The sequence below is a fragment of the Eurosta solidaginis genome, chromosome 4, assembly GCF_040869045.1.
Source record: "Eurosta solidaginis isolate ZX-2024a chromosome 4, ASM4086904v1, whole genome shotgun sequence".
NCBI classification, from domain to species: Eukaryota; Metazoa; Arthropoda; class Insecta; order Diptera; family Tephritidae; genus Eurosta; species Eurosta solidaginis.
Window position 1 is genome coordinate 108,227,040 of NC_090322.1, and position 21,522 is coordinate 108,248,561.

Below are 21,522 nucleotides of genomic sequence, written 5' to 3' on the forward strand. Positions count from 1 at the left end.
ATTTAAAAGAAAATTTGCTTGAAAAAAAACTGCACTATGTTACCTTAACCTGTGTCAGCTATACCTTACCGCGGGTGGGGGGATATAGCTGATAGACAAAAGGCCGTATGAACACAATTCACTCTAAACAAAATTATTTGTCACCGTGCAAGTAACAGTGAATTTTTTGTTGGGTACTTAAGCACATAAAATAAAGTGTAGTGTTGTTTTTGTTGAAAATAAACAAAATTGAAGTATCCAAAGGAAAGTGTGGTTATGTGAACCAGAAAATAGTGCAGTATTAAAAGAAAAATGACTTGTAAAAAACTGCACTATGTTACCTTAACCTGTGTCAGCTATACCTTACCGCGGGTGGGGGATATAGCTGATAGACAAAAGGCCGTATGAACATAATTCACTTTAAAAAAAATATTTGTCACTGTGCGCTAGAATATGTAACCACGTACCTTGTTTTGTTGTTGCGTTGTTTTTGCCGCTTTCTTTGTTGTGGTGGTGGTTTTTGTTGGAATGTTGTTAAAAATTCTCGAAGGTCTTGTTGTTTTGTGCCAAAAATCTCGAAGGTCTTAAGTGTTCAGATTAAAAGTTCTCGAAGGTCTTATGTTGAAGTGTTATTGCCCAAAATTAATAATGGTAAAATGCCTTTTCTGTGATGTGGACTGTATATGTAGATCAAGTTCTGGTCGCTTGTAAAAAAATCTCACGGTGAGAAAGGACCAATGTATATTCTCGCACGGTGCGTGGTAGCACGGAGAATATATGTATATACATATATGGAAAAAGGAATAAAAAGGCAAATATTTGTATAAGTAATAATGACAATAATTAGTTTATTTTGTATTCATTTAGTACAATATTTTACCTTTGGTATATGATGTGGCGTGACAGCAGCAGCGACTTTCTTCCTCCGTGTTTGAAATAGAACAGCTAACAAGAAAATGATCTCCGTTGTGTCGGACCGGAGATCGTGCGGAGGTTTTCCAAGGGATATTTGTTATCCGATGGAAAACTCAGTTACCCGTGTTATGCTGCTTATATGTGTGAGTGACAATATGAGGTTGTATGCATGCGTGTTAGCAATACATGACAGTGTATTTATGTAAATACATATGTGCAACTAAATGAATTATGCATTGGGGTGGCCGTGTAAAATAGATATAAATATTTAGGTTCTGATCTAAACACCTCATTAGCATCACTCATATGCCCTGTTGATTCCATATTTTTTCACAACTATGTATGTGACAAGTACAAAAAATTATTTATTCTGCATAAAAGCACTTACCATTCCATAAAGAAGGAACAAAAACAAATAAAACAAAACAAGTTGTGGCAAATTTTTTATGAGTCTGTCACGTTCGTGTGTTTATTGCATGAAACATAATAAAAGGCGAACCTTATGATTGGTGTATTATTTTGATCACGTCTTCTTTATTTGCCCTTGGTAACATCTTTTGATGGTTGGGTACAGTCAAAAATAGCGCTTGCTGCTGCTCTTCTTCTTCTTCACCTACCATTCCATAAAAAAAACAACAACAAATAAAACAAAATCTCTCGTGGTCGATGACTTTCGGGTAGTACTTGTTCTTATTAAAGTTGCGCTTTTCCATTGTACTTTAAACACGACAGAATTGTTGGCCTTGACATAACTTTCTTGTTTGAAAGACAAATTTCATTCTCCATATGTTTATTCGTGCAAAAAGTAAATTTTTTAAAGACGCGTTGTGAACAATTTTGAATTGCATAATGTGGTTAGTCGGTAAAATGATTTCAAAGTTACCAAATAGAACCTTACCAGCCCACAGACATGTTCTATCCTTGTTCGGTTTCTATCATTTAAAAAAACAGTGCACTTTGAAAGAAAGCGCACACAATACAACGAAAGATGTTCTGCAACTATGTTATAAATTGGGAGTACCAACACGAGCGATAAACCGAGTATTTGGTGATGTGCTTAATCTTTTCAAAGCCTGGTCAAAGTTAAAAAAGAACAAAAATAGAATGTCCGAAACAGAAAAATACAAACAACAACATTTCAAAGAGAAAATAAAAAAGATATTTAGCGTGATCAATAACAGTACTACAAAAAATGTGAAAAATCAAAAAATTCAAGATTTTTTGTGCAAACAAATTAAAACGTGCCGACCACTTCGGATCTATGTTTTGCAAAATTCTTCATACGAACACAAGTCAGTATATGATGCTATTACTGAAGACAGTGTAAATGTTGATCTTTGTGAAATCAAGGCAGGCACCAATGAATTAAGGCAATCATCTTTGTCTCCGTCGTTAAGTATTTGTAGTGATACAAACCGCGAAGCTGAGTTCGCTCCTTCAAAATACTTCAAACTAAAGAACAAAGCACCTTCTAAAAAGATTCTAAACCCAAATGTTGCTCTTACTTTAGACAGAGTTAAAGTTAGTAATAGAAAAGCCGCAATGCTTCTTCCAGTAATAACTGAAGCGTTGGGGAACAGTGCATCGAATCAGCCGTTTAGCTATTCTTCAGTTCGTCGAACTCGGCAAACAACACGGCTAGCGGAAGCAAATAAAATCCGATTAGATTTTAAACCAGTCGTTCCACTCACGCTTCACTGGGATGGTAAACTGTTACCAGCAGGCAATGGTATGTAATAGTTATAATATTTAACATTGCAGCTGCTACACATATTTCATAATTTTTAAGGTATCAAAAAGTTGAAAGACTGCCAATTGTGGTATCAACTGCAACCGGAGATGAACAGCTGTTAGGTATACCAGCACTGAACCGCGGAACAGGTGATCAAATGAGCAAAGCACTTTTTGAACATTTAATTGAGCGGAATATACAGGGCTGAAGAATGGGGCCTGCGTTAGTCTACAAAAAAAATAAAAAGATACTTACTATTTTTTGCTTGTCGGCATCACGTATTTGAGCTCGTAATAGAGGCTGCCTTTTCCGTATGTTTTGGTCCATCTGCTGGTCCAGAGCCCTCTATTTTCAAACGACTCAAAGAATCGTGGGGCAATTTAGACAAAAATAATTTTGAGAGTGGATCAAGTGATCCAGATGTGGCTACATACATAACACATAATTGCCACGAAGTCAACAAATTTGTTTCCGAAAAGCTACTCTTGGTTCAACCGCGTAACGATTATAAGGAGCTCTTGGAGTTGGTCCTTGTTTTTACAGGTAGTTTGAAAAAACCAAAGTTTAGGCTTCCTGGAGCTATGCACCGCGCAAGATGGATGGCAAAGGCTATTTACGCGCTAAAAATTAATATTTTTCGCAACGAATTTGCCATGTCTGATAATGAAAGAAATTACGTTAAGCGAATTAGTATGTTTGTTGCAACTGTATATGTGTTTGGATGGTACAATGCGCCAGTTACAATCGAAGCACCGCGAAACGACCTGATATTTTTGAAAAAGCTGCATGCTTATAAAAGTATTGATAGTGAGATTAGTGATGCTGCTTTAAGCAAATTTTGTCGTCACTTGTGGTACTTATCAGAGGAAGCCATCTGCCTTTCGTTATTTGACGAACAAGTATGTGTTGCAACAAAAAACAAAATTGCTAAAATATTAAATGCTGATGAATCCACTCAAGAAGACAAAGTGATAAGTAAAGAAAGGTACGGGCTGAAATAAATATGAATAGCATTAAAGCCCTTAAGTTAGAAAACTTCCTTTCTGCTAACAGCGAAACTTTTTTAAAATACTTGGAATTGAGGATATAAGCTTCTTAAGTTTAAATGCAAGATACTGGCCAAAAAATGACAACTATGAAATACTTAAAAAAATTATAGCAAATTTAAAAGTTGTGAACGATCCCGCTGAACGTGGAGTCGCACTCGTTCAAAGTCTTAACAATACAGTTTCAAAATCCGAAGAGCAGCAGCAAGCGCTATTTTTGACTGTACCCAACCATCAAAAGATGTTACCAAGGGCAAATAAAGAAGACGTGATCAAAATAATACACCAATCATAAGGTTCGCTTTTTATTATGTTTCATGCAATAAACACATGAGCGTGACAGACTCATAAAAAAATTGCCACAACTTGTTTTGTTTTATTTGTTATTGTTCTTTCTTTATGGAATGGTAAGTGGTTTTATGCAGAATAAATAATTTTTTGTACTTGTCACTACATAGTTGTGAAAAACTATGGAATCAACAGGGCGTATGAGTGATGCTAATGAGGTGGTTTTTTTAATGATGATTTTGGTCCCTAATGATACGAGCGGCTATAAAAATGATTTTTAGCGTGATCTTTGAAGGATTTAGTATGCATTTGCTGGTTAAGAAAGAAAAAAAAACATTGCATATACCAATTGCTTTTCAAAGACAAAACATGATTAACTAGTTAATACAAGTGATTATTAATAACCTTTAGGATTTTTTTTATCCCATTCCTCCACTACATTATTATGCAACATATTTGCAAAGTTTCAGCCACATCCATAAGGAAATGATGAAAATATGATTATTTTTCTAAAGGCTAGCTTATATAAAATGGCGTTGATGGACCTCTAAATGTCCTTCAAAAAAGTCCAAATTCTAACAGGGGGCTATTTTTCCAGCTATCTTCAAGAATCCGAACGTTCTCTATGAAAATTCCAAAAGTTTTTACTTTTGAGTCACCCTAATACACACGCATATGGAAGAAAATAAAGAACCAAGTATGCGATAGATACAACAGTTCTAGAAGGTGAAACGTCTAGACCTTAGGAGAAATATGCGGACGAGGCAACGGAGAGTATAAGGAGCGCAAGCTGAGGAACGACTAATCAGTTTGATTAAAACACGCGATTAATTGTGAGTAGTATTAGAAGTCTAAATAAAAACAATTTTGCAATACTGAATATTGGAGTTATTTATTCGACAGTTCAGGGATTCGAACGTTAGCAGAAGGTGCATAATTATCAGAAACTCAATAAAATTCGTTACAATTGGTTTCAGAAGTGCGTTTGTTAAAAAAATTCCAGAGGACAACAAGGACATGGCCAAGATGAGTGAATTGAAGATTCAGTAACTGACAAAGGAGTTGGAAGCCCGTGGATTGAATACTACTGGCAATAAATCCAAGCTACAAACACGACTAAGGGAAGCTATGGAATTGGAATATCAACCGATATGTCAGCACAGCTCGAAGCACAGGAGACTCGTATAACATTTAAAATGGAAACACAACTGGAAGTACAGAGGACTTACATGTCAGCACAACTGGAAGTCCAGAAGATATATATGACATCTCAGTTGGCTGAGCAGTTGAAACCACAAGAGGCCCGCATATCCTTGCAGCTGAAGGCACAGGATACAACAATTTTACAACTTGAGGACAAAATCGATACCGAGATAGAAGCATTAAAAAGGCGAATGTAGGACTTGCAGCTAAATTGTCCACCAGTTTCAGCGAGTAATCAAAAGGTGAGAGCTCCATTTTTTGCCGGTTCTGTTCCTTTCCAGGTCTTTAAGCTACACGTTGAGGAGACCGCAACAGTGAAGAACTGGAATGCTGAAGATAAAGGTGCTTCAGAATTCGTATCACTGAAAGGACCAGCTACCGAAATCTTACAGACGATTCCCAAAGGAGACCGGAATAACTATGAAGCGTTGATGGCTGCTGTAGAACGACATTATGGAAGCGGACATTGGAAACCGACCTACCAAATAGAATTGCAAAACCGCTACCAAAAAGCCAACGAAACATTGCAGGAGTTTGCTTCGGATGTTGAAAGACTGGCTCATATCACAAATATCGACGCACCCGTGAAATACACATAGAGGGTTAAAATTCAGAGCATTATAAATGGAATACGGGATGTTGAAAAGAAACGAGCTACATACGAGAATGCTAAACCAACATTTGCTGAAACGGTATCACATGCACTGGCTCAGGAAACAGCCTCACTTTGGAGTAAGCGTACAAAGCCCATGTGTGGAATTAGAAAGACCAGAATGGGTAGACACAATTTTGGAAGCATTGAAGGGAACGCATCAGAGGTATAATGATGCAGTCAAATGCTTTAAGTGTGGATAGCCAGGACACATTGCACGTTTTTGCAGCACCAACCCTAATAGTTCCAACAATGTGGGTGGTCGTAAATGCAGAGCTGAAGAAGATGAGCAAATCTCCAAGTCCACTCAATCCTTAAACTAAAGCGAGTCAGCCGCAACTGGCGACAGTTGGTTCCCGAAATTGAATGCCCCATAATCTCTATCTCGCAAATTGGAAGAAGGTCGATCAATATTAATGTCGGAGGACATGTAGATGGAAACGAACGATTACTGACTGTAGATACGGGTGCATCTCATTACATCATGCGATCGGATTTAGCAAACAAGAAGATAAGACCATTGCATGGAGCAAGATTACGTACAGCGACTGGAGTGTGGGCCCAGGTAATGGGAGAAGTAGCATGTGAAGTCGCAATTGGGAACGTCACGGTACTACACAATTTTATAATGGCAGAGATTGTTGATAAAATCATAATTGGAGTGGCCTTCTTAATCCACCAAGGCATCAAGATCGACATGCAAAGCAAGACGATGCGATATAAGAATAGGGATGTGCCACTTAATTTCGGCTACGAGAAAGACTACAGCAGTAAACGAGTGCTGGTGGTGGAGAATCAGCAAATATCACCAAAACCGGGGCAGTCATCTGGGCAAAGGTTGATGGAGATTTTGGGACAAACAAATTGTGGGTTGTCGAAGCAGCAAAAAAGTTAACACCGAGCGTGCTTGTAGGAAAAACCATGGCTATGACAAAACAGGATGGACGTATTCCGGTAATAGTACTCAATGAGTTCAAGTCACCACTCAAACTGACCAAAGGAGCTATATTGGGATGATGCCAAGAGCCTGAAGTTGTTTCAAACGACTTCACGGCATGGACGGAGGTGCTAGAAGAAGACTATCAGAGTAAGGCAAAACAACTCCTCGTAAAGTACGCAAACATATTTGCCCAATATGGGTCCAACCCAGGCCGCACCAACGTTGTGAAACATCAAATTGACACTGGAGATGCGAGACCGATCCATCAAGCTGCTCATAGTGTTACACTGTCGAAGCGGGAAGTTGTGAGTCAAATCATAGAAGAAATTAGCGACAGCGGCGTCATCGAACCATCAGCTAGCCCATAGAGTTCACCAATGGTACTTGTGAAGAAGAAGGATGGAAAAATGGGGTTTTGCGTGGACTACCGCAAGTTGAACGACGTCACGAAAAGGATACCCATTCCCAAGAATTGACGACACTCTGGACTCGCTATCTGGTACGAAATGGTTTACCGCACTGGACTTGAAAAGCGGCTACTGGCAAGTGGAGGTGAAGGAGGAAGACAAGGAGAAAACAGCCTTCAGTGTCGGAGATGGTCTTTGGCATTTTACGGTGATGCCTTTTGGACTTTGTAATGCACCAGCTACTTTTGAGAGATTCATGGATCAGGTATTGAAAGGACTACATTGGAAAACATGCTTGATGTACCTGGACGACATCATCGCTTGGGAAAGAACTTCGATGAACATATTAAGAGGAAGTTTTCCAGAAAATGCTGGTCTGCAAGTAAGTCCCAAAAGGTGTTCACTGTTAAAAAAGGAAGTAAGCGTTTTGGGTCAAAAGGGAACGACGAGGGGCATCTGCACTGCGAATGAAAAGATAGAAGTTGTAAAGGATTGGCCAAACCTCAGAACCTGCACGAAGTTAGAAGTTTCCTTGGCCTGTGCACATATTACCGCCGATTTGTTACACGGAGAGGGCTGTTGGCATTGGTAGAGTGCATTAAACATTATCACAAGTATCTCTACGGGCAGTGATTCCGCGTTGTCGTTGTTGTTGTAGCAGTGCTTCGCCCCATCCAATAGGTGCGACCAATCACAAATTGTCATCAATGTCCTCTAACAGGAGTCCAAGGAAACTTGCAATTTCAACCGGGGTGGAGCATAATGAGAAGGATGTTAGAGGCGTTGGTTCCACATTACAATTAAAGAGATGGTTGGTGTCATGTGGGGACACATTGCAAGCGGGGCATACATTTTGTATGTCGGGGTTGATTCTGGATAGGAGTTTAACCTGTTACAGTATCCAGATCGAAGTTGAGCTAGAGTGACTCGCGTTTCCCTGGGGATATGCGTTCCTCTTCCGCAAGTTTTGGGTACTGTTCTTTGAGTACTAGATTCACCGGGTAATTCCTGGCATAAAGGTCCGACATCTGTTTGTGGAGTTCGCTGAGGACCTGCTTGTGTTTTTTGGCTTCGTACGGCTGAGTTCTCAGGTGCCGTATTTCCTCATAATGCTTACGGAGATGACTCCTTAAGCCTCTGGGCGGTGTTGGCTTATCAATCAGATGTCTGTTGGGATGCCCAGGTTTCTGCGTATTCAACAGGAACTGTTTGGTTAGCATCTCATTTCTCGCCCTGATGGGGAGTATTCTCGCCTCATTATGTAGATGGTGTTCTGGCGACATAAGAAGACAACCCGTGGCGGTTCTGAGGGCATTATTTTGGCAGGCCTGTAGCTTCTTCCAGTGAGTGGTTTTTAGGCTTGGCGACCATATAGGGGACTCGTAGCATGCAATCGGCTGGCTAATTGCTTTGTAAGTGGTAATAAGCATTTCTTTATCTTTTCCCCAAGTACTGCCAGCAAGAGATTTGAGGATTTTGTTACGCCTCTGGATTTTCGGTACAATTGCGGCTGCATGCTGAATGTAGATCCTGATCAAACGTCACACCCAAGATTTTGGGGTGTAGGACAGTCGGCAGCGTAGTGCCATCGACGTGGATGTTCAAAGTGGTCGACATTTGGGACGTCCATGTTGTAAATAAGGTCGCGGAGGATTGTTTCGGTGATAATTCCAGGTTTCGCGAGGCGAAAAAACTGGAGAGATCAGGGAGGTAGCCTTTTTTCTGTTGCAAAGCTCATCGACCTGAGGGCTTGGGCCTGTGGCCATTATTGTGCAGTCATCGGCGTAAGAAACGATAGTAGCTCCTTCTGGTGGCGAAGGTAGCTTTGATATGTAGAAGTTAAAGAAAAGTGGGGATAGGACACCACCCTGTGGCACCCCTTGTTTAATTCTTCTTGGTTTTGATGTTTCGTTTCTAAATTGCACCGATGCCTTCCGACCGCCCAGATAATTTGCGATCCACATTTTAAGACATGGGGGAAGGGTAGACCCTTCCAGGTCTTGCAGTAACGTGCCATGGTTGACCGTATCAAAAGCTTTTGATAGGTCTAGCGCAACGAGTACTGCTCTATGGTGGGGGTTTTTATTTAAACCGCAATTTATCTGGGTGCTAATGGCATTTAGCGCGGTGGTGGTGCTATGGAGTTTTCTGAAGCCATGCTGATGACAGGCTAGCTGCAAATTTGCTTTGAAGTAGGGGTGCAAAATGGCTTCAAGCGTCTTGGCTACTGGCGATACGAGAGATATCGGGCGATATTACTCTCCTATGTTAGCTGGTTTCCCAGGGTTTAATAGCGGGACCACCTTGGCCATTTTCCATTTTTCGGGAATGACGAAGGTGGAAAGACACAGGTTGAAGACATAATATTTGAAACCCTCTTTCGCTAGGCTTTTAAGCATCGGCATGGATATGCCGTCTGGGTCCACTGCTTTGGATGGTTTAGCATGACCGATTGCATCCTCAACCTCTTTAGCGGTGATGGTAATTGGAGACGCGCTGAATTTATGCTTATGAGAGTGTCTGATGACCCTCCGTATATCTTTGCCGACCGTAGGACTTTACGGTGGACCAAAGCTTACCTACACCGGCAGAGAAGTTACAGCAGCTTAGGTGATCCTCCCATTTCGCCCGCTTCTGTCCATCCGCAAGCAATCTGATGCGTTGGTTTATATCCCTTATTTGGTGGTCGTCGGGATCGAGCTGTCTTATAAGGTCACGTTCTCTCGCTAAATTTGCGGCCTCCGCCGGAAAATGAGGCCGAATTTCGGGAATTCTACCGGCGGGAATGAAGCGAGCGGAGGCGGATTCAATGACCTTTCGGAAAGCACGCTTCCCTTGGCGAGCATCAGTCGCGATAGGGAGGGCAGCAAAGCGGTTGTCTGTAAAGGATTTGTATTCATCCCACTTTCCTTTTTTTAAGTTTATGAAAGTGCGTTTTTCTGGGACGACGAAGTCGGTGGTACGCTCGAGCGATATAAGTATAGGCAGGTTGTCGGATGCCAATCCGATTGATATATCCTGCGAACTGTGACAGCTTCCTACCATACGCGTGGGGGCCTCTCCGTTTATTGTGCAGAACGTCGTTTCTTCGATTTGATCCGCCAACATCTCACCCCTACTGTCTGCCTGCAAGTTTGAATGCCATAGATCGTGATGGGCATTGAAATCGCCCAAGATAATGCGATTATTGCCAGTGAGTAAGGCGCTTATATTAGGGCGGTATCCACTGGGGCAACAGGTGGCAGGAGGGATGTAAATGTTGATGATTTCTATGTTTGCATCGCCTGACCAGACAGATAAGCCTTGATGTTCTAAGACATTGTCCCTGCGACCGAGCAAATAGATTATATTGCACAGAGTGTTATATCGACTATCTCCGTGATCTTCCCGGTAATCCATTACAGTAAGTGACGGGTGACTACGCCTGGGTTGTGAAAGGCTAGGACGCAACTGCTGTTGTGGACCTGGGACTGGACGTCCTTGGGTAAGCATTGGGGTACCCGGTGTATTTGGGTATGCGGCCTGGCAACATAGCGCAATGAAACCCGTTGGGGGGTTGCCCTCGCGGAGACCAGAACATCTAGAAAAGTGGCACCGTCCAAGGCAGGAGCTGCATCGGGCGGATGTCGCAAATATACATATATATTCTGGCGAACGGTGCAAAAGGAGGTAGGGACTAAGAGTCTGTTTCCCCTACACGATTGCTGCCGGAAAAGAGGGGAGAGAAGACGGGGGCAGGGGCTGCTGCTCGGCATAACTTCCGACTCTACTACGGAGAATGTAGGTGTGAGTGGGAGCAGCCGTATGAGTTGGTGGCGCCGTGGAGCGCAAGCAGCAGCGGGTACTTGTTGTGGCTTTCTGAGCAGCGGGGCTGCTGGAAGGTAGTGGGGCGCACTAAGGCGTAGACTACGAGACGCCCTTGGGCGTGAACAGCAAGGATCCACAAAAGATTTATAGAAGTTACGTGGACGTCTGGTTTTGGGATCTAGCCCAGAACAACCTGTCCGATGCAACCATCCCTTACACGATACACACTGACCGTCCTAAAAGATCCTTTTCTGGCAGCCGCAGCAAAACCATTTCTCAGGACCGAGGTCAGGAGACGGACCCGGATTGGATTCGATTCCTTCCCGGAGCAAGAGAATATGGAGCAGTCCCGCTGCAAAGAGCTGCTGGGAGGATGACAATTTGTGGGACGGACGCAACAAATTAAATGGGGTTACACTGAAATGACAGTCCTTGGTCGGGAAAATCCCGAGTCGCTCCGTTACATAGAACCGACTGCCTTGGGAAGCGAGTGATTCCGCGTCAGGACAGAACGCGAATAGAGAAAACGAAAATTCCGTTAACTTCTAGATAAGTAACTAACTGGAGATGGAGAAAGCGGCTAAGACTCTACTAAGTCACTTGAAATTCATTAGGGCGTACCGAACCAAGTCTTCTTCTTTTATCGAGTTCATTCAATGCACTAATTTTTGCTCTTATTGTTATTCCCTATCTATCGACTTCTAATTTTTGCAACTCGCTTTAAAAATATTGTACTAAAGCACTTCATGCATTACAATCTCCCTTGTCTTCATGAGACCGTTGTGCTTCCTTTCTGCACTCACACCCATTTGTCCACCCACGCTATGCACTCGAGTATGCATTCATGTGCCCGCATAATGAGTCTCGGCACTTTTGCTTGCTTGTCGTATTCTAGCAAAAAATACATGCTCCCTTAGCACATTTTGCTTTCGTTCGGAAGTCTGCTTTATCAGTAATTTTCGCAAGTTTTTATTGCTTTTTCTTCATTTTTCGCCACTATCTAAGTAAGTAAAGTTTCTAAATTCCTTAATGACAAAAGAGTTATTTAGGTGAGAACTTTAACTGATATCCCACGGCTGGTTCTTGGGCTAAATGACTGGCTAGTGCAATGACTTCTAATTACATCAACACATACAAACAAAGTTGTGAACTAATTAGTAGAAAACTTACTCACCATACGTATTAGTTTTTATTTGTTTAAACTGAGTGTAAAATGAAAGGATCTAACTTAAAACATTAAAAGGGAAATCTAAATTATATATAATTATTTGCTTAAATCTTGTTTATTTTTTAATTCGTTCAGATTTTGTAGATTTTCAATAACATAAGAATATTTTTTTTTGTTGAAACTGCGGTCGACCAGTTGGACTTCAGCTTAAACTGTCGATGTAGCCTCCTAACCAAAAATTCATTAAAGTTTATGAGAAGCGCCGGAAAATATGCAACGTTTGATGCACGTCATAGCGTCCGGAGAAAGTCCGTTTTTATTGTTGCATACTTTTAGGTTCCCATTTCCTTTTAGAGCTGCTTAACGATTAGGACTTGGTACGCATTTACATTAGAAGAGCCTTGAGTTCGTGAACGCAGAACACGAATACAGAATGTGCTCAACCGTTTCTTTTAGCAGCCCGCGCTTTTGTCCACGCCTTTCCTGATTGATGTATCATATGCAACTCCTGTCTCCTTTGGAATTCTCCCAAACGGATTGGGATGTCATTGCGGAAAGGATCTCAATAGGGCAAATAGATCTAAAGTTTATCAGTGTGGAAATGATAATAAAAAGTATATCGGCATATATTTTTTATTGATGGTAAGCGATCAATAACTGAAGTAAATAAGTATAAGACAGAAGTGAATATGAGATGCAGGTATAGGAATGAAATAAATAAGCAACTAATCAAGGAGGCTCTTCGCGAAAAATAAAGACCCTTGCAGAAATAGACGAAGGTGGCAACTGAGAGTATATAAGCAGCGCAGTGTGGATTTTAACACGTTGGAAGTGGGGTAGGCGAATAAATTGGATTGTAAAGTACTACTACCATAGTAGTGCTGTAAATGAAGAGAAGTTTGCATACAGCACATTTGAGTTATTTACTCGACAGTTCACTGAAGCCAACGATAACAGCATGCACATAGTTATCGGACATTTCTTGAGATTTCCTACAGTATTTTAATCGATAACACAGATATAATAATGGCCAATTTTTACGTCAATGGATTTTGAAGTAAAGTGTCTGTAGCTACAGCAGCGTAAGACTTTTGCTATCTATGTGTTGCGTTATTCGCCAAACGTCCTTAAAATTCCCGCACCTATTATAATAAATGATAAAAAAATATGGCATGTAATATAAAAAGTTTTATTAGGAATAATGAAATTCCACGAAAACATGCAATAAATATAACTTATGCAAAAAATAGTGTGCATTAATTATGTAGACCAAAGGAAAAAGTGAGTCCCACGAGACAAACAATTTTCACTATAAAACTTTCTCACTCTCCCTCTGAACACTGGACAGAGATAACTAAGCTGAGGCTTAATATATGGATAACAACAACACGAAGAATAAAGTTCAAAAAAGCGAGTGTGAAAAAAATATTTTTTTCCTTCAGTAGCTTCATTAAATTGCTCATATGCAACCATTGGTTGTCAACATGCACGCTAAGCAATTGTTGTCGCTTTATTATTTATTAATATATGCTTTAGGGCGTGTCGATTTAAAAATCGCTCATTGCTCTGTGAAAATCGTATTCTAGGGATCAAAATAAGAAACTTTGCCGAAGGAACCATACCTCTAAAACGAATTCTGATGTCCCCCCCTTTGGGTCGAACTTTTTGGTAGGGCCAATTTCAATTCTACTTGCTGTGTCTTGTGGTGGCTTAAAAAAAAACAACACAAGCAATTTTACGATCTGCAATTGTGTCACAGTGATACCTTCATCTTTTAAAACGGTTGAATAAAAAACCCACACAACTATGTTTACGACATGCAAATGCATCACAGTGATGCTTTGGTTTTAAAAGGGGGTTGTAAAAACGCTAATTTCTAATAATTTTTTTAAATTTCTTTTCTATTACTAAGTTAAATTCATTTTTTCATTTACATATGTTCTGACTAAATAAATTTCTAAAGAGAAAAATAAACTCCAAAAAGAAAAAACATAGGCATTTCAAAGTGGGATTTTTCAAAATTTGCCCCTACGACCCAAAGGGGGGACATCAGAATTCGTTTTAGAGGTATGGTTCCTTCAGCAAAGTTTCTTATTTTGATCCCTAGAATATGATTTTCGCAGAGCAATGGGCGATTTTTTTGCCTCCCCACAAATCGACCCGGCCTAATATGCTTGCATTGTTGTTGTAATTATAGCCAGTAGTGGTTTTGTTGTGTGGAACATTTTAATTGCTCTAATTTTCCAGAGCATGGGAGTATTTACAACCAAATGCATGAGGGTTTCCGCGTCGATACAAGCCAACATATGCATGTTTGTTGTTGAAATGGCCTCTGCGTAATTCAGAAGGTCAATTGGCACGGTAGATCGAGCGACTACAAAGCTATGACTTTTCCATTGAGCACCGAAAAGGTAGTACCCATGGGAATGCCGATGCAATGTCACGAAGACCATGTAATTTGGAATGCAAACCTTGTTCGAAAGCTGAGGCTAAGGTAGACATCATAGATGTCCGGATTATAACTATAACGTGGTCGGATGAATGGGCTATGGAACAACTAAGGAAGTGTCTGTCACATGTTATGCAAGGGCTCGAACGAAACGAAATACCAAATAGAGAGATGTCAGCAGAGAGTCCTATTGCGAAGTCATATTGGGCCCAGTGGAACAATTTACAATTGATATCAGGCTGCCTGCATCGAATATGGGAGAGTGAGGATGATCAATGCAAGATGAAACTGATAGTTGTTCTAGGATTACTGACGTTCTCAGCGAGATACATACATAATGGTCCAAATGGAGTCATCTTGGAATCACGAAGACGCTCGAGAAAATTAAACAGAGATTCTATTGGGTTGGTTGCCGTCAGTCGGTCACTGAGTGGATTACCAACTGCGGGGTTTGCAGCAGAGCAAAAGGGCCCAAAACCTGAAATCATGGCCAGATGAAGCAATATAACTCAGGTGCACCATTTGAAAGGATCGCTATGGATGTCGCAGGTCCATTTCCTACCAGCAGCCGCGAAAACAAATATGTACTGGTGGTTATGGATTATTTCAGTAAGTGGTCAGAGGTATACCCAATCCCAAATCAAGAAGCGGAAACAGTAGCAGAAGTGTTTACAAACAATTGGGTTGCAAGGTATGGTGTACCTATGGAGTGACATTTTGACCAAGGCAGGAATTTTGAATTACCTGTGTTCCAAGAAATGTGTAAGACATTGGGCATTCGAAAAACTCGGACAACTGCATTGCATCCTCAGTCCGATGGTATGGTGGAACGATTCAATAGAACCTTGGAGGAGCACTTAAGGAAAGTAGTGGAAAAGTTCTATAAAGAGTGGGATACACGCATATCCTTTTTCTTAATGGCCTTCGACTGCCAACTGACTTGAAGTTTGGAATAAATGCCGATGCGGAAAGAAATGCCAGGAAATCCACTGGTGCCTTGGAGGAAGAAATGTGGGAAATACACGATCTTGTAAGACAACGAACCAGAACTATGAGCGACAAGATGAAAGCCAGATACTTTTCTCTTTCATCCACAGCACTGTCCAGAGAGGTTGCAATATTGGAAGCAGTGATGTCCGCCGGATATCGTGTCATATTTTAATTTATTTAGTATATCGGACCTGGGGACGGTTGCTGGCTCATCCGACGGATTCTCAGTTACTGGTCGCAAGGGGGCCGGCATCTTTAGGCCACCGGCCTAAATATGACGGACCACCCTAACGCGCGCACTAGTTTATTTTATTATTTACCGGTAACGGCCAACACTTGCCGAGCGCTAACTTCGAAGGGGAAAAACTCGACGAAAGTTGGCTATCGGTAGGTGCCGCGGATTTTTTGATTACATCCTTTCTTCTTTTTTTGGAACGTTCACGAGCCAACAGCTATCCCCAGGTGAGTTATCCACAACCAACAATATTTTTCTCATTTTTCGTTGTAATTCATTTAATAATTTACAATTAATCATTTTATATTTTGAATTTGCCAAGTGTATTTTGAATTAATTAAACCACATACTATATACCGCGATTAATTTCTATTGTTTTAAACAGTGAATAAACATTGTTATTCGTTATTAATTCTTGTTTCTATTTCCTTTTTATTTGCGTGCATCGCGCCCGATTATCCCGGGTGCCACATTCCCCCGCAACAATAAACTTTGTAGGCAAATTTTTTTGTTCATCGAAATGACGATTAAGATTTCACACACCACAGACACATGTTCAAAACAATGGTTTTTATTTATTGTTAAACTTATTCTGTTGCCCTAAATTACTAGAGAAACAAAACAATCACATTATATATTAAGCCTACATACTATGAATATTCTTACTTGAATTTATAAATACGTATAATGTATGCATATATCCCGTATTGTTGACTAGAAAGACGGAAATTTAAGTGATCAAACGTGGTGCATGTAACCCATGAACATTTTCTATTGGCGGGCAATGTGTTGCTCCTGGAGGTCCCCAATCATGCAATCCTCTAGAATTAGCAAGACGGTGTGTCAAACGATGAGCAATACTAAATCCACCACTTCCTTCTAGTTGCGTCAAAACGATTATAACTTGCCTTAGAATACGATACAAAAATTATTGCATGTAAAATTATTTATACATATGTATGTATATCTACAATATTTTTGTACCTCTGTAATGGTGGAACGGAGTCTACTGTCTTTAATTCTCCTCTTGTTGATACAACGTTGTAACTTTCTTGACAGTCACATTTAACATGTATCCATTTATTTTCATGCCGATTTTCGACCATAACAACCAGTCCAGCCCATCCCTGTACATGAAAATAATAAAAAAGTATAGCATAGCTATTCAAACATCTTAATACACAGAAAAATTTGATACATAATAGTTTAAATTTCCATTAAAAACATGTTGAAGGTACCAATTTTCTGGTATGCTTACCAAGTTCGAACCGTTTTTGGGCCTTATATTGGCTCATCAGAACGGTTTTCCCGCTCTTTCAACCGGGTTTCCGGTTCGGTTCAACGGTTCGGAAAAAGAATGTGGTTATACATACTAATAGATCTGTTTATGGCAGGGGCTGAAACTGATATTCCTTTTATAATATAATTCCTTGCAAAACTATTATTTTGGACTTTAAATATATGTATTTGGATCAAGATAAAAGTTATTTTCGGATTTTTATTTTTTGAGTCCGATAGAACTAGTTAAACTCGGACTTTTAAAAATAAAAGTCCGGAAATAAAAGTTAAATCCGGACTTTTATTTTTTAAGGCCAAAATAAAAGTCCGGCTTGATAACAAAGAAACGGCTTATCCGCAATAAAAAAAATTTTAATTTGTCACTGAGCATACAGAAAGAGCTTAATGAAGTGTAGAAATGACTGCACAAATGGAAAATTAGAGTTAACCCCCAAAAATCTACGCATGTAACTTTCACCCTTAGAAGAGGAGACTGCCCTCCTGTTAATCTTTGTGGGACTCAAATACCACAAAATACGACAGTGATATATCTTGGTGTACATTTTGACAGGAGCTTGACCTGGAGACCGCATATAAATAATATAAATTCCAAAGTGAAGCAACTGAACCAAAAAACAAAAAAGATGTATTGGCTTTTTAGAAAAAAATCACAGCTAAGCCTGGATAATAAAGTAAGAATCTATAAAGCAATCAACCGGTTTGGACTTATGCATTACAACTCTGGGAACAGGTAAGTCACTCAAACGTGGAAATAGTTCAAGGTTATCAGTAGAAAACTTTAAGACTCATAACAGGTTTTCCTTCGTTTGTGAAAAATTAAAAACATGTTGAAGGTACCAATTTTCTGGTATGCTTACCAAGCTCGAACCGTTTTTGGGCCTTATATTGGCTCATCAGAACGGTTTTCCCGCTCTTTCAACCGGGTTTCCGGTTCGGTTCAACGGTTCAGAAAAAGAATGTGGTTATACATACTAATAGATCTGTTTATGGCAGGGGCTGAAACTGATATTCCTTTTATAATATAATTCCTTGCAAAACTATTATTTTGGACTTTAAATATATGTATTTGGATCAAGATAAAAGTTATTTTCGGATTTTTATTTTTTGAGTCCGATAGAACTAGTTAAACTCGGACTTTTAAAAATAAAAGTCCGGAAATAAAAGTTAAATCCGGACTTTTATTTTTTAAGGCCAAAATAAAAGTCCGGCTTGATAACAAAGAAACGGCTTATCCGCAATAAAAAAATTTTAATTTGTCACTGAGCATACAGAAAGAGCTTAATGAAGTGTAGAAATGACTGCACAAATGGAAAATTAGAGTTAACCCCCAAAAATCTACGCATGTAACTTTCACCCTTAGAAGAGGAGACTGTCCTCCTGTTAATCTTTGTGGGACTCAAATACCACAAAATACGACAGTGATATATCTTGGTGTACATTTTGACAGGAGCTTGACCTGGAGACCGCATATAAATAATATAAATTCCAAAGTGAAGCAACTGAACCAAAAAACAAAAAAGATGTATTGGCTTTTTAGAAAAAAATCACAGCTAAGCCTGGATAATAAAGTAAGAATCTATAAAGCAATCAACCGGTTTGGACTTATGCATTACAACTCTGGGAACAGGTAAGTCACTCAAACGTGGAAATAGTTCAAGGTTATCAGTAGAAAACTTTAAGACTCATAACAGGTTTTCCTTCGTTTGTGAAAAATGGGGAAATACATAAAGACCTCAATATACCTTATGTTAAAGAAGAGATATTAAAATATAGCAAAAAGTATGTTAATCGACCCTACAACCATTGTGATAATTTAGCCCTAAATCTCCTAGATAACAGTTAAAGTACACGAAGACTAAAACGAGTCCATGTATTAGATTTACCAAATTAATAGTATAAGAGATCCTAACGTAAAAATGGCGTATAATGGTTAGTTTCAGTGGAGACTAACCCATTTCTGTTAAGACCTAGGTTAAAATACCAAAATTATACTATTTGCTTGTTGTCGTAAAAATAGATTGCAAATAAAAGTATATACAACAAAAAAAAAATATTACATATATTAGCAATGTTGAATTTAATAATATGTTCAACAATTTAACTGGCATGGTTGCTTAACGGTTCCTCCCCACTTTCAGTCAAAAAATGTCTCATAATCACGAAAAAAAATATACTGAATTTAAATCACAGAAACTCCCCCGTAGGGAGAATCTCTAGTTCAACTGGCGAATGTCCTAGGCGGTGAAAATTGTCCCCACTGCATTACGTTTTCACTAGTCCTAACTAGAAACAAATTTCAACTTTAGAACTAGTTCTTTATTGGCACTTTTTGGATAGCTCCGAACTAGTGTAAAATTTTACAGCTGATATCTAGTTCTTTCTTGGTACTATTTCGTTGGCTCCGAACCGGAGCGAAATTCTACATGTTGCTTCTAGTATGATATTGTTACGAATATTAGCAAAACTAAGGAGTGCTGCCAGCTCTAAGCCGATCTAAGCAGTGACGTGAATGTACATCAATAATTCAATCATTATGTATCTACATAAACGAATAAATAATTGCGTCTACACATATGTACACATTCCGACGAGCAACATTTACATACAAGGCAGCAAGAGATGAGATGTCACACACCGATGAATTTACTTATACGCTTATGTGTGTGCGGGAGACTGTAAACTACAAACACATGCATATACCTTATCTGAGTTGTCACAAGAGAGAGCAATAATTTGTGCACGTAGGTGGCTGGCGATTTTGTAGCCGAAACAACTAGTAACTTCTGGAAATCGAAGAGCCTAGAAGTATGCAGCGTAAACTATAAAAGCGGCGCCAGCGAGTAAGAAGTAATTCAGTTTGATTTGAAATGTCAAGCAGTTACGAGTAAGACGATATCTAGCGAGCAATAGCACTATTATTTTGAAAGTCAGTTTCCTTTAAGATATCAGTTTGGTTATTAAGCTATTCGTTGCACAGTTTGAGTGTTATTGTGAAGTACTTAATAAAGGCCATTTTTCCATCATTCAATATTGGAGTTATTTATTCAACAGTTTAGTGATTCGAACTTAGCAGAGGATTGCAAATAAGAGGATTTGCAAGTAAATTCGTTACAATTGGTGTCAGAAGAGGAATTGTTGAATAAATTCCGAAGATTGGGAATACAACTTGGACATGGCAAAGTTCAGTGAATTGAAGATCCAGCAACTGAAAAAGGAGTTGGAAAACCGGGGATTAAATACAACTGGGAATAAGATCGAACTTCAAGCACGGCTACGAGAGGTAATGGAATCGCAAGGAATTGATGTGGACGAGTTTGTCTTTTATCCTGATGGGGACGAAACAACAACAAAAATTGAAGAGAAAAACGAAACATCGCAGACAGTTACGAGCACAGACTTGAACATGATATTGGCTGCAATAACTGCTCAAACATCGACAGTGGCATCTCAGCTGGAATCGCAGGAGACACGTTTAACATCCAAGATGGAAGAACAGAAAACGTATATGTCATCTCAACTAGAAGAACAGAAAACGTATATGTCATCTCAACTAGAAGAACAGAAAACGTATATGTCATCACAGATGGAATCCCAAGAGACACGAATAACATCGAAGATTGAAGCACAGGAAACACAAATTTCTTCACAACTTGACGAACAGAAGACGTATATGGTATCCCAACTGGAATCGCAGGAAACCCGTATAACATCACAATTGGAAGAACAGAAGACACATTTGGCGTCTCAACTGGAAGCGCAAGAGGCACGTATATCTGCAATGTCGGCACAAATTTCGGAACAGGTATCATCGCAGCTCTTTGTGAAACTGGAAGAACAGGATGCAAAAATTTTACAACTCGAGGACAAAATTGATGCCGAAATAGAAGCGTTAAAAGGTCGTATGGAGCAGTTACAACTAAACCGCCCAGCTGTTTCAGCGAGTAATCCAAAGGTAAAGACACCATCCTTTGACGGTTCTGTTCCTTTTCAGGTCTTTAAGCTACAGTTTGAGAAGACCGCAGCAGTGAACCAATGGAATGCTGAAGATAAAGTTGCAGCTCTGTTCGTGGCACTGAAAGGGCCTGCCGCGGAAATCTTAAAGACCATCCCAGAGTACGAGCGGAACCACTACGAAACATTGATGAGCGCTTTAGAGAAACGTTACGGAAGCGAGCATAGGAAACAGATATTCCAAATTGAGTTGCAAAACCGCTACCAAAAAGCAAATGAGACATTGCAGGAGTTTGCTTCAGATATTGAAAGATTGGCTCATCTTGCAAATGCAGACGCACCCGTGGAATACACTGAAAGGGTAAAAATCCAGAGTTTCATAAATGGCATACGAGATGTGGAAACGAAGCGGGCTACATATGCGAATCCAAAACTAACGTTTGCTGAAACGGTATCGCATG

At 39.8% G+C, this 21,522-nt stretch overlaps 1 protein-coding gene across 4 annotated transcripts in view; it reads right to left on the minus strand.

Moving 5' to 3' along the window:
- The window catches only part of sol (small optic lobes), a 567,383-nt gene that overhangs the window by 59,012 nt on the left and 486,849 nt on the right, over window positions 1-21,522 (minus strand). For 3 of the 4 annotated variants that reach the window (XR_010952752.1, XR_010952751.1, XR_010952753.1), the window contains 2 exons: window positions 16,796-16,938; window positions 16,435-16,719 (listed from right to left, as the gene is read on the minus strand). The exons of the other annotated variant lie outside the window; for it this stretch is intronic. The gene's annotated coding sequence lies outside the window, so the exon portion shown is untranslated. Of the gene's footprint in view, window positions 1-16,434; window positions 16,720-16,795; window positions 16,939-21,522 lie in introns of those variants that run through there. 4 annotated transcript variants of the gene reach the window in all.